This window comes from Haliotis rubra, unplaced genomic scaffold (assembly GCF_003918875.1).
Source record: "Haliotis rubra isolate DU_JTF1 unplaced genomic scaffold, ASM391887v1 Scf149, whole genome shotgun sequence".
In the NCBI taxonomy this organism is placed as follows: Eukaryota; Metazoa; Mollusca; class Gastropoda; order Lepetellida; family Haliotidae; genus Haliotis; species Haliotis rubra.
Genome location: NW_025765436.1, coordinates 611,160 through 624,536, shown reverse-complemented (window position 1 = coordinate 624,536; position 13,377 = coordinate 611,160).

Here is a 13,377-nt window from a genome sequence, read left to right as displayed (position 1 = left end):
ATTTCTTAACTGTTTATGGAAATATTGAGCTGAAAATTGATTTGCAAAATGTTTATTTCCATTGTAGACAAATCATAGTTTTAAATTGAAATTTTTTCTTTCTTTAGAAATCTCATCTTCAACGTATTGGGGACTTGATTACAAGGATCACCTGAAGAAAGCCATGCTGAGGTAACATCATGTGAATAATTAACAAGCAACACCCTTTTAACTTGTGATGAATTTTTCCTCTTACCAGTAACTGTGTTAACAGGAATTCATTTGTTAATGTATTGAATGTTTAATTATTTGAGAATTTTGTACAGTAGTCGTTTTCTTGCCAGAGATACCTCCAGACTGCTGGATTATACTTGGTAAATATGATTATGGCTTTTATGCATAGGTCGAAAAAAATTTACAGGAATATCTTATTTTGCATATATAAGTTTCACAAATGGTCCTGAATTGAAATACCATTAAGAAATTATATTTCAATGTTAAATTGTACTCGTTCCAATTCATGCTTCTTTTCAAATTACCATCTGTGTCAGCTTAATTCTGTTCTCTTGCAGAATCTGTCACTCGTGAACACAGTGTCAGTGAGATCCAGGTGTTAGAAGTAATGGCCAAATATCTGAAATATGCCCCAGAGAGAAATGGTGGTGGTGGTAGGAAGTGAATATGAAACAAGTGTTCCCGTTAACTGGTAATTATTGTTTTTAAAAAAAATATTCAATGCACCTATATTTTAAACGCTAACGGTACAGTGTAAAGATAAAAATATTTTAAAAAACCTATGGTAATCAAAAGGCCAAATGCATTGGTTCACTGTTGAGTTAAAAATGACAAATCAAAAGTTAATCATCACTTCATTTTGTTATCCTTTCACTGTGCTTTTCAAATGGGTATCCCCTAACTATTGTTAGGCTCTATACGGCAGCAAATATATTGGCAAATTTGATTGGCTGAAAATACATAATTGCCTTGAGGAGCAGTCGATTAAACATCTCGTGCTGAGAGCACACGATGGTATTGTCTTTTTTTCAGTTCTTGGTTTTATCCCACACAAAAATATATGTATTGGTGAAAAATTGACTGTACCAGTTAAAATTAGCCACGTCGGTACAACGTAAAGTAAACTGCATAATTATTATCTTGGTATGATTTCATACCTGGAAATTTAAAAATAATTCCTGGAATATTGTTAAAACTTATGTGTGCTAACCCTGTACCTTTATTGTTTAATGCAAAAGTTATGTATAAAGTGTACGGTTGTGAGGTGCCGAGTGGACGGATTAACCCTTATCTCTATACCCTGGATGGTAATTTCATCTGTGAAGCATGGTGTACTTTATATTCCTTTCACAAAGCTGAGATGATTAGCTCTGATGCTGAAAGTGAGCAGATGAATTTCAGATCGATTATTGATGATTGTTGATGTTGATGATTGTAATTTATGTCTATGTACATGTTTGGCACACAATAGGATTTCAGTTATATGGTGACCGCCAGCGGATTAATGAAAGCCAACCACATATATCAATCTTAATCAATCTTAGGTAATATACAACCAATACTTATTTGACGTTGATTCAACGTCATATTTCAATGTTGTTTCACCTTTCACGTTTACTATAAATCCAACGTCTATTCAACGTTGTTACAACGTTGAAACAACGTGCTAGTTATTCCGCATTCAAATGCAGGAGAAGAGACCGTATTTTCTTTGGTCCGGAAAAACAAAACTGACTTTCGGAGCTCATTGTCCCTCACAGGTACCCTCTCATGTCCCGGGTTCGATTCCCCACATGGGTACAATGTGTGAAGCCCATTTCTGGTGTCCCCCGCCGTGATATTGCTGGAATATCGCCGAAAGCGGCGTAAAAACCATAGTTACTCTCATGTCCTTTGACAGTGAAGATGAGTGACACCCTGGTACAAGTGGGAGCCCAGCACAGAGATCCCTACTAAGGCAGAGTGCTACAGGGCAGTACAATCAACAGCACAATAGGTGAACAAAGTGAACATGACACTATTGCTAACTAGAAAGCTATCCTTTACGAGAACAATGTTATTGTCATGATCTGTTTTATGTTTGAAGGTCTTACCTGGCCATGTGATGGTATTCCGTAGTTTGCAATCAAATTTTCCCAAAAGAGAATATAGGTTTTAAACTATTAGTTTGTTCATATTGTAGTGTTATCGAGTAGTACTGCCTGCTCGACTAGTCACGCCTTACAGCTACGCGTGACTAATGTCACGTGGTGTACAAGAGACGAAATATAGATGGCAACCTAACACAACGTGCTTGTCGTCTGTCGTCCATAGTAGCGTGTCCCACGCCAGGTTCCAAAGAACCGCGACAGCATTAGACGCTACACTGGTGTCAGAAGTGACTAGTCTTCGCAAGTGCCTTCTGTACAGGGCTAGACTAGACGGTCTGACCTATCCTCTGTATGACGATTCTGAAGCGGTCCTGTCCCTTCAGCGGCTTCGGCGGACTCCGGTGAGATCGTTCTTAATCCCGTTACTGCACAAGAAGATATTGTCAGGAGCGTAAAATACTTGTTTACGATTAACCTTGTACTTATCTTTGAGTACAAATTGCTTTTCATTGACAATTTATTGGGATTTTCATTCAATCGACATTTGAACTGACAGGTTGTCAGACATTTCTCTGCTGTGTTTTGGCGATCTGTCCTTGTTTCCTGTTATCTAAGAACTGTGCTCGGTTTGGACGATACGTTTATGTTCCCGGACATAAATTCGTGGTTTTAATGTGAATTTCTTGCATTCATCTTACATTTTCTCAGAGTTACTTCACAAATTGTGTTCATTGTTGTATTTGAATACGATTGGTGTACTTTTCAATACTATTTATCAACATTACATGCTAAATGAGTGTCCATGATTTATTTCACTTTGTGAACTCAAAATCCAGAGAGAAAGTGATACCGGTGTCTGAACCAAGCAGATTTGCAGTGCTTTTAAGTGACAGTAAAGGCTTCTACTTAAAACAGCTACTTAAATCTTCATCTAAGCTTCCTCTGGACTTTCTATGCATAAGTGGAGCACATGCCAAAACATTAGTTGATGAACTAGAGAGGAAACTTCCACCTCTTATTGAACAGAAACAGAAAACAGCTATTGTGTATGTATGGATTGGCACTTGTGATGTAACCCAAAAGTGCAAGAGTTCAAAGATAATTAATGTGACCTGTTGGAATAACTCTACTGTAGACTCAGTGCATAGTGAGTTGTTAAGAGCTAGGGACATTGCATTGAAGCTAAACTGCAGAATCAAGTTCATTGGACTTCCCCCAGTATCTGTATCAGTTTGGAACGAAGTGAAGGCCAATCAGAGACAGCCAAGCTGGATACACTCAGATACAGAAGTGGCAAGACAAACCAAACTGATTATTCGTCACATTGTCAACCTAAATACATCCCTTGGGAGGAACTCGCTACAGTTTCAACTTGACGTGTTCAAAACACGGAGAGGACGTCCTCCCCAGAACAACATTGGGAAGCTAACTATCGACAGGGTCCACCCTTGTGAAGTTCTAGCCAGGAAGTGGCTTAAACATCTAGAGTTGGATGCAGTAGACAAGTGTTTTGACCCACAGTTCCAAATTGCTGTGGACCCACAGGAGGTCCTAGCTGCTGCATTCTTGCAGGCTGGCAAGTGAGGAAGACCCCACAACCAGCGAGGCTTGCGACACAAGCCATTTCTTCCAGGATGGCACTCTCAGCAGCCTAGTGACGGAGTTCAAAGAGCTTTTTCCTGACACGGCTGCTGAAAGACAAAGATGGCGCCAGGAACAGCAGGTGCAGCAAGCCTGGCTCCAAAGAAGGATGGAGGAAGACCGAATGGAAGTAAGGCGTTGTCTTCAGGAAATGCATGAGACAGTGGCAGTAAGACTCAATGAGGTGGCAAAGATCAGAGAAGACTCTGTATATTCAAAAGGAGATGCTGCAGCACAACAAAGGAGCAGTACACCAAGGGATTCTGTATTCAATCCTGAATTGTCTGTGATCAATTCTTTCCAGTCATCTGTCCAACGGAACAGACAATTTCAAACATCTGAAGCAGAAGCAAATTCATGATTTAAGAAGCATAGATAGAGCATTTGTCTTGGGAGACCTTGTTTTGGTTAAAGACTCAACAAAGACCAAAGGCAAATCTCCCAAACTGCAGGCACTTTGGAAGGGTCCATATGTGATTACAGCGGTGTTAGGACCAGTACTATATGAGGTGAAGGACCAGAAAAATCGGAAGATAATGCATTTCAACAGGTTGAAACAGTACCAGAGTAACAACATTCCTTATTGGGTATCCAGAATCCGGGCCAACATCAGCAACTGTTTAGTAGCAGAATCACTGGAGCCACAGCGGCACAGTGAAGCTGACACTCCCCATGACAGTACACGAGGAGCCAATCACCAGAACCACTGGCGGCTCAGCGTCACAGTGCAGCTGACATTTCCCAGGATTCCAGCCAAGAAAGGGTCTTGGATTCACTGGCGTCACAGCGGCACGGTGTAACCGATACCCCGAATATCACACAGAGGAGGGAGTCATAGACTCACTGGCGTCACTGGAACACAGTGAGACAGACGACTCTAATAAGGCAGCAGGTGAACCAGATGCTGACATCTACAACCTTCAGGACAATGAGACCAATATAGACCGGTCTCTACTGGCGGCTTCTCCAGTAGTCCTCTTCAGCAGGAAAGTCCGGCAGATCAAGAAACCTGAAAAACTGAATTTGTAGTCACTTTAATTAAACAAAGTCATGATTGTCCATTCTTATTAAAAAGGGGGGCAGTGTAGTGTTATTGAGTAGTACTGCCTGCTCGACTAGTCACGCCTTACAGCTACGCGCGACTAATGTCATGTGGTGAACGAGAGACGAAATAAAGATGGCAACCTAACACAACGTGCTTGTCGTCTGTCGTCTGTCGTCCAAAGTAGCGTGTCCCACGCCAGGTTCCAAAGAACCGCGACAGCATTAGACGCTACAATATTTTGAGGATGCATGTTGTCATGTGACTTGCTCAAGATATATTTCCTCAAAGATATTTCCAACAAAGGTTGTGTGTTATGTGAGTGTGCTTAAAATCTATTTGCCTCAAAGAACTTAATTTCAGATTAGTAAATGATTTATTTTACAAGGTTGTGTTAGTGATATACTCAAAATCTATTTGCCTCAAAGATAACTTAGTTTTCAAATCATTAACTACAGTCAGCTCTCATTAATCCGACACTCATTAATCCGACAATCACGTTAATCCGACAAAAAATTAGGGAACCATTTAAAACAGTGATAATTACTCTAGCTAATCCGACATTCTTGCATTCCGACTCCGACACACCAATCTAGCAACTGATTATTGTAAATACACTGTAAAACATTTGTTAATCCGACAATCAACATAGCTGGTCGGATAATCTGACCGTAAGCAAACAATCACACCGAGTGGTAATTAGCGTGTGCCTTACTGGCTGCTTGACACCAACATCAATGAACATCACACTTGTTAATTAGAAACACAAGATAATTGATTGAGACGATCTAATCAAGAGATAACAACAGAGCGAGGTGTATAAAATGTCTACAACTGAGTTTTCATCACGACAATATGTCTGTCACGAGTACAACACCTTTTGATCTTTTGAACTTTTGATCCTAATTCTGTGTGTCACTGGTATGCAAACAAGAAGGCTTGGATGACAGCACTAATCTTCTTAGACTGGCTTGTGAACTTTGATTGGCACATGTGCACACAGCGACGACATGTGATACAACTGATAGACAATGCCCCCCTTCCCATGCCTCTGTAGATCTAACCAACGTCAAGCTTCATTATCTGCCTCCAAATACAACATCCCACATTCAGCCCCTAGATGCAGGAATAATCAAGAACTTCAAACTTCTGTACAAGAGGCAACAGATGAAAGTTCATCTTGACAACGCCCAGCGCAGACTTGCCCGTACCACTTGACATCAAACAAACCCTACTGTTTATCCAATCAGCGTGCAGAGATGTGAAGCAGCAGACAATCATCAACTGCTGGTGCCATACGAAAATCCTGCCACCTACTGACAGCCAGATTGTCCCCGAAAATGAACCGACTGAAGACGTCCAAGATCTACAGGAAACGCTTGACAACCTCTACCCAGACGCACCCGTACCTGTCAGCGAATTCATGGAATATGACGCAAACCTGCCATGACTGAAGATGAAATCATCGAGATTGTCCGACCTACTGCAGATAAAGAAACCAGCACTGAAGAAGACCAGACAACGCAGCCAGTCGTTCCCAAGCTATCTGAGGCCAAAACATTGTTGAACACTTTGCAAACATTTCTGACACACCACCTAGACGTGTTGGATGTTAATGACCTCGACTTCCTTGACACTTTGAAAGCTAAATTGCTGAAGACCTCCGAAAAAACTGAACAACAAAAAACAAAGATTTTTTCAAGTTATGAATTATAAATATTATGATAATTGTCTGATTGTTCACTAGACGTCCACATGTTAGTATGGAATTTGTTATATGGAAACTGTATGTGTGCTTTTTACACGGAGAAAACAAGAGTTTTTTAAGGAAGGGTTATAAAATACTCTAAGAATGTAGTCGTTGTATGTGAAACATGACTTTCGGTTTCAGGTATGGACAAAACGAGTGGACAAAATGAACAACATATCAATAATATGACAGTAGATTTGATTTATGAATAAAACAATCCTGCTTGTAACCGCCTCAACGGAACGAGTTCCGACTGCTCTTACGGCCGGTGCTGATATCTCCGACCTACGACTCTGAGGAACTGGCCCCACAAGAGTGGAACCGGGACCTCATTGAGGTGGATGGACCCGAACTCATGTGGCTGCCGGAGAACCGGGGAGAGGTGGCGGAACAGCTAGAGCAGACAGGAGACCAAGTGGCCGTCGTGTGTGTGTGTGTGTGTGTGTGTGTGTGTGTGTGTGTGTGTGTGTGTGTGTGTGTGTGTGTGTGTGTGTGTGTGTGTGTGTGTGTGTGTGTGAAGACTCATGGGTCACCCAGGAGGAGTGGACGGAGCAAGGGGAGCCAAGTGGCCTGGGGTCATACGAACTGGGCCACTTATTACATGAGCCTACGCCCTAGCACTTCCTGGAGGAAGTTCCACCTGAACCCGACTCAGCACTTGCTGTGACCAGCCCAGGTACCAGTCCCCAGCTATGTCACCTACCAGTATGGGGGCTGGAAATGCATAGCGACCCCAACTCCTATCCAGAGGATGTCAGTACTAATCCGAGGCGCCGAACGGCGGTTGGTGTGTCCCCCAGGATGGCAGCCAGCTTGGATGATGGGGCTTTCTGGAAGCTTCTGTGTCTGTGGAGGGACGTCAATTGTGTCATCGGCGAGGTAGGGTTTGACCATTCCACGGCAGCCAGTGAGTGGAGGCAACAAGAGGCCTTGCTCTGGGAATTGGTGCCATACATCCCCACTGGGCGCCGGTAGTGGTGAGGATTCGTGGGCCCCAGGGGGATGAGCTGGCAGCGTCGTCACACACAAGAGTTTTCCGGGTGCTGAAGGAAGGCCTTCCGTCAGATCAGCCCGTGATGGTTCATGGCTTCACCGGAGAAGAGGGGACAGTGCAGGATATGGTGGAATTCACCCCTGGAGGCCACGGCTTCCGGGATTGAGAAGATCAAGGAGAGGACTCCTTGGCCTAATTCACAAATTAACACTTCCTGGAGAGAGGGGCCCATTAAGACGGGGAGGAATGTGGTGATCACCGGTCACCACCGCTGCAGCTCTCGGCTAGACCAGAAACAGGAAGTGGCCTAAACAGCCGAGGACTGCTGGGAAAACTTCGAGTCTATGGAAGCCATTACTGTGAGTACCACGCCTTATCTCAGGTCTTATGTAAATCCTTAGATTGGGGCTAAAATCTCACAGTTGTGGTATATAGCTTACTTCTGGCGCAGTGGTGAAACTGGTAATCACTACAGTTTAATATCTCTCGTAACATGCTTCGTAGCTACTTCCGGTTACCTAAGTCTAAGTGTTATATTTCCTCAAACATTGTTTACATTTCATTCCCACATGTTTACTATCTTTCTTTTATATTTACAACTATTTGCAACAACTTCCATGTATTATATTCCCGCATGTAAATTTGTACCAAACTATTTTGTACACCCATAATGCACTATTCTCGTATGGGTGACGTCATATGTTTACGCATGTATGCAAATTATGGGAAACCTCGATCTCATACCTGAGATAAGGCATGGTACCCTTGTGCTGCCAAGTTCAAATTATTACTCTCGCCACAGCAACTCCGTTATCCGTAAAAATCGCGGCCATCCCTCACCATCAGCACCATTAACCGACTCATCAAGCTTCCTTGTGCTTCAGCATGGCAGATAGGCCGACCAGACGGGGTAGACGATCCTCCACACGGGCAAACAGCGCCGCTAGTGTTTAGGATGCTATCAATGAAGAAAATCAAGATGGCGACCCCCAGTCTCGCAAGAGCAGGAATCAACCGTATTTGACTACTGCAGAGCTCAGAAGCCGTCTCGTCAGTCAAGGAGTCAATGTACCCAGCTCGTGGAGTCGACGCTTGGTTTTACAACGCTACAAAGAAAACAACCAGAGGGATTCTGCCGTCAACAGTCAACCGGAGATGCCAAGCATAAGCGACAGTTCAAGCATGGTACACAGCGACAACGTTCCTGAGCCTACCATCGACAACACCTCCGTGTCTTCTTTGCGGAGAAAAGTGGCAGAGTTAAGAGACTTGATCACGGGATTGACATACTCCCTGCCAACACAGAATCCTCAACAAGCGCCACCCCTCCCCGGACACCCCTTGGACCCCCCAAGTACCGTGACAGAAGTGGCTTCTGATTCTTTACCGTCCATCAACACAGTGTCTACCTCCCTTCGTAGGAAAATCCAAGAAGGTAGATATGTTAATCTGGCTCTATTGCTCCTACCTAACCAGGACAACCTGGAGACACGGATGTCCGAATTTGACGGCAGTGTATACCAACTTAAAAGATGACCCCAGACTGACACGTCATTTGACTTTGGGAGAATTTATCCAAGCCTTTGGCATCTTCAAGGATATATACTGCGACAACAACGATGCCAAACGGATTGGTAATCGAGTTGGCCACACTATATGGTGGAACGGCTCACTACGATTATCACAAGCTCTTCGCCGCACGTGTAGCCGCCTACGCAGAAAGGGGCCAGCACATGAGATGGGATATGAAGGACACCCGACTATTCAGCATGTGCTCCTCGGGACGTAGGACAAGGACCTGTAATGTGTGTCACAGCATCACACACAGCACAGAGTCATGCCCTAACCTTGCCTCCAGCTCTCGCCGCCAGCCATCCAGACCCCATCCCACAGCACACTTCGAAAGGAAGAATACCCACACGGACATACGCGGACGACCCTGCGTTGTGAGTGACGGCAAAGAGATCTGCAACAATTACAATGATTTGGGATGTACTCGGTCTACATGTCCGTTTGCTCATGTCTGTATGAACTGCAATTCACGCAAACACTCGAAGTCTCAGTGCAAGAAAGAGACATCCTCACCACGCGATTGACTGAGAACAGGAGCAGCGGAGAAACTGACCCCCATTAACGTCTAACATTGACGCCAAGAATAAGATCACCACCCTGATAAACCGTTTTGCAAATACCTGTTGTTCGGGCTAACTTCACGATTTAGTCCTATGTTGGAAACACCACCTCTAAGTACAGTAGAATGCCGCAACAATCTCAGCGCACGGAAGAACCCTGGTGACGTTTCCCTGGAAGTCCAGAAAGAACGTGACAAACAGTATGTGATTGGACCTTTCACTACCCCACCCTATGACATTTACAGAGTGAGTCCGCTAGGCATGGCGAAGGGAAATATTCAGGGAAGAAACACCTGATTCTGGATTTATCGGCACCACACGACAAAGATGATGTCCCTAGCATTAATGGGATTATTGATAAGGATGCTTGTTCTTTAACATACGTGACACTAGACAAAGCTATTGCCATAATCATCAAGTTGGGGAGAGGCGTGTAGATGTGCAAGGCAGACATCGCGATGCCTTTAAGCAGATCCCACTGGACCCAAAGTAATGGCCTTTCTTCGGTTTTAAGTGGAAAGAGTCCTACTACTTCTAAACTAGACTCGCCTTTGGATGTTGCTCTTGTCCTGAAATATTTGACACACTGTCACAGGCCATATGCTGGATATTCACAAACAACTACCACTTGCCACATGTGCTACACCTGTTGGACGACTTTTTGACGATAGATCCACCCAACTACTATTCACAGGCCATGATGAGAACTATCCTAAGTGCCTTCAAAGAATTCAACATTCCTTTAGCCAAGCATAAGACTAAAGGGCCAGTCACGAAATTGAATATCTTGGCATTATTTTGAACTCCATCGACATGACTGCCAGACTCCCATCTGACAAGATAGTTCGCATTTCCAAACTACTGGAACAATTTTCGACACGGAAAACCTGTACAAAGAGAGAGATTCTCTCCCTAGTTGGCCACCTTAACTATGCCTGCAGAGTGATTGTGCCAGGAAGATCATTCATCTCGCACCTGATACAATTATCTGGCAACGTCTTGAAGGAAAGAGGTTACATCAGTTACACTCCAGCCTAACAAGTGATTGCCGGAAAGACTTAGTCATGGGTTATTAAAGTCTTGAAGGAAGGATATCTTTTTTCCACATCAAGTTACACGCTTCTCCCAACCCGGACAGATTAAGATTTAGATTAAGAAGCGTGTTCTTTTTCTGTGTGACAATCAAGCAACTGTGTTCATCCTTTAAAAGGGCAGATCTAAATGTGAAAACATCATGTCACTCATGCACATGCTAACTTGGACAGCAGCAGTGAATAATTTCATCGTACTAGCTAAACATGTCCCCGGTTCTCATAACAACATTGCAGATGCCTTATCTCGTTTGCAGCTACACAAGTTCCGAGCACTGGCGCCTCATGCTCAGCCCAACCCACATCAGTGCCCCCACAGCTCGCAAGTCTTGTAGGACTAAATCAGCACCTCAACACCCTGTGGCCAGCCGCCATCAGCAAAGGAACACAAGCAGTCTACACTACGGGCATGAACTACTACGTCAACTTCCTGTTGACCTTCGACTGTAACAACTCGTGTCCTACTCACATATTCCACCAGTGAGCGAAAGCCTGTTGCTATACTTCATTGCGCATAGCTATGTGGTCATCAACTGAAACATGTGACAGTGAAATCGTACCTCGCAGGGGTGCGATTCTTCTACCTCAGGTGTGATGACCCTATTTGACAACGTCCATTCGGGTGCCATGAATAGACTCCAGTCCATTATTAGAGGGTACAAAAAACTCCAAGTGCCAGTTCAACGAAAGCGACTACCTATCACATACAGTGTGCTATCCAAGGTGGTAGCTAACCTCCGTGCTGGACTCCTCGGACCGATGAATGACTTTGTCATGGAATGCATGTGTACCACAGCCTTTTTCGGGTTTCTTCCGGTGTGGAGAGATAACTTGGGAGACAACTTTGATCCCAGTGCTAATGCCTGTGTGAGCGATCTAAGTTTTGACACATCTACAAAGAAGTGTACTCTCCTACTTTTGCATCTAAGACAGACCCTTTTCGTAGGGGGGTGCCAATCACGCTATTCTCTAACAGCTCTCAGTGTCCATATTCCAGTCTTAGGAAACTGTATCATATCAGAAATCCAGACGCTCTCTTCATCGATAGACACAATCAACCTATCAATAGACTCACCTTCCTCTCATGGCTAAGCAGAGGCTGTCTCGGGCTGGTTTCAACTCCGCCAGATTCACGGACACTCTTTCCATATCCGTGCAGCTACTTTGGCCACGAAGATTCGAAGATTACTTGATTAAGCAATCAGACTGTTTCCAGAGGTACATAAGGACTCCAGATCTACTCTGCTTCAAGCCCAGCGATCCTTGTGCCTGTGATAATATGTCCCTGTAACGGCTACCGTTGCTTTTTATCTTTGCTATGTATATTTCCCAGTTTGTTACACGGCCGTATGTATCAATACAACTTTGTTCATGCAGGGCCTTATTCACCAGGTCTGGTTACATCAGTATCTTCATTCTACTTTTAGCTTATTTTCATGTTACTATCTCATTTATTGGGGGCTCTCAGTTGCACACAACCTCGTTTGGGCTTTCAAACCATTACATGGCTTGTACGCATTGTATGGTTTGTTAGCCCCCAAACAATTCCAAATCTCACTGGTGGGCGCAGCGTCCAGCTTTATCCAATCATTACCCGCAGGGTATTCAGCTTCCACACTTGTCCGCAGGACATCACAATTAATGCATTGTCCACAGGACATCAATTACCACTGTATCGTCCGCAGGACGCTATTTGTCATACTTGTGTCCTCAGGACACCTTTCATTATTAGCAGCTGAGAAGCCCCCATGCATATATTTTATACATATATGTTATGCCAAATGTTTTTATTATTATTATTAAAGTGCCAAATGTTTATTAAAGTGCCGAAGGTTCTATTAAAGTCTTGTAGTTTAAACACCCCTTCTTGTCGTCTTTACCCAAAACACATTCTATTCTTGATTAGATATTGGCGGAAACAGAAGGACCAACTCCGAAAAATGAAGAAAACAAGAAAGAATTTCTGGGGGAACAAGGCAAGATGGCCTGCGCTGGAGAAGAGTGTCCATGCCTGGATCCTGGAACAGAGAGCTGCCTATCGGGGTGTGAGCACAGTTCAAATTCGTCTGAAGGCCTGTGTTATTGCAAAGGAAATGAGGATTTCTGAATTTCTGGGAGGACCATCTTGGTCCTTCAGGTTCATGAAGAGCCAGCAGTTTTCCATAAGGGCCCGTACTACTATGTCAGAGAAGTTACCAGCTGACTTCCAAGAGAAACTGGAGACGTTTAAGCATTATGTCAGTTCAATAGTCAAAGAATATGGGATCGTTACTGATCAAATTGTCAACATGGATGAGGTGCCTCTGACATTCGATATACCGATGAGCCGGACAGTCGACACCCAAGGTGCAGACACCGTCACAATCCGGACTATAGGCCATGAGAAGTCGGCTTTTACGGTAGTCCTAGCCGTTACGGCATCTGGAAAGAAGCTTCCACCCATGGTCATATTCAAGTGAATTACGAAGCAAAAAGACAGATTTCCAACTGGCATTGTGATCCCGTATAACAAGAAGGGGTGGATGGACGAGGAGCAGATGGCTATCTGGCTCTCTCAGTGCTTAGTAAAACTGCCGGGAGGCTTTTTCCATCTTCAGAAGGCTGGTCTTATTATGGATTCTATGAGGGCTCACATCACCGATG